The sequence below is a fragment of the Parus major genome, chromosome 8 (genome assembly GCF_001522545.3).
Source record: "Parus major isolate Abel chromosome 8, Parus_major1.1, whole genome shotgun sequence".
NCBI lineage: Eukaryota > Metazoa > Chordata > Aves > Passeriformes > Paridae > Parus > Parus major.
Genome location: NC_031777.1, coordinates 2,254,856 through 2,258,963, shown reverse-complemented (window position 1 = coordinate 2,258,963; position 4,108 = coordinate 2,254,856). Strand labels below are relative to the sequence as shown.

Below are 4,108 nucleotides of genomic sequence, written 5' to 3'. Positions count from 1 at the left end.
GAAGGGAAGGGAAGGGAAGGGAAGGGAAGGGAAGGGAAGGGAAGGGAAGGGAAGGGAAGGGACAGAGCTCCGGGCTGCTCTCTGAGCCTGGGGGGGCGCAGGGAGGGGACAGCTGCCACTAGATGGCAATGCCGGAGCGGCACAGGGGGGCTGTGACACAGGGATCACCCCGGAGGGGACAGCCCCGTGTCCCCGGTGATGTCTCCGGTGATGTCTTGCCCTCCACGTGGCTGGGGAAAAAGCAAGGATGGCAATATCGGCGTGAGAATCGTGGGATCGTTTAGTTCGGAAAAGGCCTTTAAACTCAGCCGGTCCAACCATTTAACGCAGCTGTAGCCAGGCCACCACTCAAGCGTGTCCCCAAGTGCCACTGTCACCCCAAGTGCCACATCTGCACGTCTTTCAGATCCCTCCAGGGATGGTGACTCCACTGCTTCCCTGGGCTGCCTCTTCCAGGGCTTTTGGGGAAGGTACCTTTCCTAAAATCCGCTCTGAGCATCCCCTGGTGTCACCTGAAGCTGTTTCCTCTTGTTGCTGTCATTTGTTGCCTACAAGAAGAGACCAACCTTCACCTTGCTACAGCCTCCTTTCAGGAGCAATAAGATCTCCCCTGGGCCTCCTTTTCTCCAGGCTGAACCCTGCCCTCAGCTCCCTCAGCTGCTCCTTCTCAGAGCTTGCTGAGACTGGAGGAGTGTTAGCCTGTCTCTGTAAAACCAAGCACATCCCCAGCGCCTTCCTGTCCTGGCACCCACTGTTCCCTGTCTTCTCGCATTTCCTCCAGTGACAAAAACCCAAACAGCCCCACAGAGCTGGCTCTGGATCCCTGTGCCACGTTGAATCATGTGGGCATCAGCCACACTTCTCCCTGACTCACAGATCCCAGCCTGCTGGGTGAGGGTCAAGATGAGAACAGCAATAAACATCCTGGGAAACAGAGCCTGCATCTCTTGGCATAGCCAGAGACTTTTTTTTATTTCCTTTTGGCTCTCAATCTTCTCTTAAGGAGCTGCTTTCTCATAAATATCCCATCCTTTAGCACCGTCTGAGCAGGAGAGAGGCTCCCAGCAGGGTCATCCTGCGCTCTGCTCTGCAGCAGCGAGTGTTACAGTAGGGGTGAGAGCCAACTCTGGCTCCAGGGGACAGCCTGGTGCCCCAGCAGAAGTGCCCAGGTAAGGGGTGCAGCCCTGCTCTAAGGGAATGGAGGAGGAAGGCTGCCTTCCTCCCCCTCAGCCCCTTGCTCTGAGCCAGGCAGGGGATGCAGGGGCAGATTCCCCATCCTCCTCTGTGGGTACCACACAGAGCCTGAATATTTCGGCTGGGTGGGGCCTTGCTGTGCAGGCAAGGATGGGAGAGGGCAGGGGGGAGCAGGAACAGGAGCAGGAGCAGGAGCTGGAGCAGGAACAGGAGCAGGAACAGGAGCAGGAGCAGGAACAGGAGCTGGAACAGGAGCAGGAGCAGGAACAGGAGCAGGAACAGGAGCAGGAGCAGGAGCAGGAGCAGGAGCAGGAGCAGGAGCTCTGCAAGGCTCAGGATCTGCTCCTGGCAATCAGCCCAGCCTCAGCCTCGGGCTTAATTAACGGTGCCTTAAAGGGCTGAAAGGTGGGAAAAGCAGCATCACTGCCCAAGCTGCGTTGGTGGTGGTGGTGGGGAGGAGGAAGAGGTGGGGTGAGCTACAAATAATAATTGATTCGCTTAGGGCAATGTCTGAATCGAAGGGACTGTAATTAGTCGGTGGCTGCAGTGGCCACCTCCTTGCCTCTTGTTAGCAGAATGAAAAGCCAGGGTCACTCTGGCTGGCTGGTGGCCTGGGAAGTGTTTTGGGAGGGATCTGAGTGCCTCTTCACTCAGGGGACTTGCTGAAACCCCCCCCAGGTAGCCCACTTTGGTTGTCAAGACCCTTGGAAGGAGAGAATTAAGAGGGGATGCAGCAGCTGGGTGTCACGGAGAGCTGGCAGGCTGAGGTTGGGGCAATGATCCCATAGCCCTTTTTGCTCCTCTGTTATCTTGCTGAGGAGCATCTGGTCCTTCCTCTTTCTCACCCAGACAGCCCAAGGGCTCCTGGCAGTGCACCCATGAAAGGCTGGGCCAAAAAACGAGCCCTGTGGCCCTTCAGCTGCTGTGGTGCCCCTGGAGTGGGGACATCCCTGGCCAGGTGTTGTCAGGCTGCAGGGAGGGAGAAGCCCTGGCCCAAATGAGTTAATGATTTTTGTGGTTAAGAGCTTGACGGATTTTATTTGTATTTTGATGTATTTATTTGGGTTTTTTTAAAATTTAAATGCCTCAAGCAGACCTGGCTGCCCCGCAGCAGGTGAGAGGGATGGGACAGCAGTCTCTGTGTTTGCAGAGCAGGTTGTTGGTGGGGTGGACAAGGGAAGAGCGTGACAGGGACACTGGCTGGAGACACGGGTGGTCTGCTGGTGGGAAATGCAGGTGGTGAGTGCCACAGGCCCTGGGGAGCTCTGTTGGCCTCGGGGTTCAGCGGGAGGGGTGGGGGACCCTGCGTGTGAGCAGCTCACAGGGTGTGTTGTGTGCTGTGCCCTGCCTGGTGGGTACAGAGGACTTGGGGACACCTCTGGGGGTACCCTGTGTGTGTGCCAGGAGGGCAGGGTGGGCTCCCCAAAGGGGGGTGGGTGGGCAGGCAGCCCCCACAGCGGGGCACAGGGGAGCCTGGGCATCCCTGGGTGACCTTGGCACACGAGTGGCTGCAGCATCAGCAGTGTCCCCAGCCCCCTGCCCTTAGTGGGGTGCCTGGAGGGGGGGAGCAGCGTCAGAGACACCCCCCCAAAACCCCCCTGGAAGCTCCTGCAGGGACACATCCAACCCGGCTTGTTTACACCTCCTGGACGAGCCGCTGTTTCTCCCAGACAACATCGTGTGTCAAAAAGGAAAATAGCGAGGTGTGGAGGCTCATCTGTATGCGAGTGAGCAGGAGGGCACTCCCCGGGCACCCGCCGGCATCGGGCGGCTCCGGCGGGGAGCCGGGAGCCTCCAAGTGTCCCGGGGATGGGGGGAGGATGCTGCATGTGGCCAGAGAGAGATGCTCTGCTCGGGCTGAGCTGGGGTGGGTGGGATATGCAGGGAGAGGAGAGCCCCCCACCCCTTGCTCCCCAATTCAGCCACTCACCTAGGAGCACCCGTGTGCTGGAAAGCCCTCTGCAGCCAGGGCGGGGGGGGGGTGTGGGTGGGTGGCTGCGTGTGCTTCTGGCAGGGTGGGGGCTCTCCCATTGCCTTTGTTCCCTTCAGACCCACCCCTCGCCTCTGATTTTCCTTTGCGGCAGCTCCCGTGCTTGCCAAAAGAACGCACTGGATGGAGCGAGGGAGCGAGCCGGGCGTGTTGCGCGTGTGTGCGCGCCTGTGTTGCCACTGACTTCATTAAAGCGAGCTGGCCCCGAGCTGCAGAGGCTCGCCAGCCTTTTAATTTCGTGGCCCGGCTCCTTGCGGGAAGCCCACGCCGCCTTTGCGTGCTCCTGCCCCGGCAGCCGAGGGCCGGGCATCCCTCGGCCAGCGCAGGGGGCTCAGCCCCTCCGGCCCTGCCCGCTGCCCCAGCGAGCCGGCAGATGGGCGGCCGGGCTCCCGCAGGATGCTGAAGATGGAGTCGGGAGGAAGGAGTTGGACACTTGGCTCCAACTAGGCTGGACCACGCTGCAACCTGTTCCCCCGGCCGCGGCTGCTGCTGTGCTGGGTGCTGTTCCCAATCGTGCTTTCCTTCGCCGGGGTGGCCGCGGGGACATCGCTGCCCGGCGGGCTTGGGGGGCTGAAGGGAGCTGCTTTGGGCTTGGGGCGCTGCGGGGAGGATGTGGCTGGCTTTAACCCCTTGCTTCGTGCGGGGAAGGTGCTTAGGGACCGAGCGGCCTGGGCTGGGCACGGAGGAGGAGGAGGAGGAGGAGGAGGAGGAAGGCTGGCTGCCCGCCCCGCTGCCCGGTTCTGGGGGGGGGCCCGGGGGCTCGGCTGCCCCCCGTGCCGTGCCGGAGGAGCTGAGCCCGTGCCTGACGCTGCCGCCTCTCCTCCACGCGGGTCCCTGCTTCCCCCGGAGGGATGGAGGAGAGACGGAGCTGAGCATCACCCGGAGAGGAGGAGGGGGCTGTGGTTGGGACTGCGCCCCGCAACC

General features: G+C 61.3%; 1 protein-coding gene across 11 annotated transcripts in view; it reads left to right on the top strand.

Annotated features, from left to right (window-relative positions):
- The window catches only part of CACNA1E (calcium voltage-gated channel subunit alpha1 E), a 102,793-nt gene that overhangs the window by 12,248 nt on the left and 86,437 nt on the right, over positions 1 to 4,108 (top strand). The gene's annotated exons all lie outside the window — the stretch shown is intronic.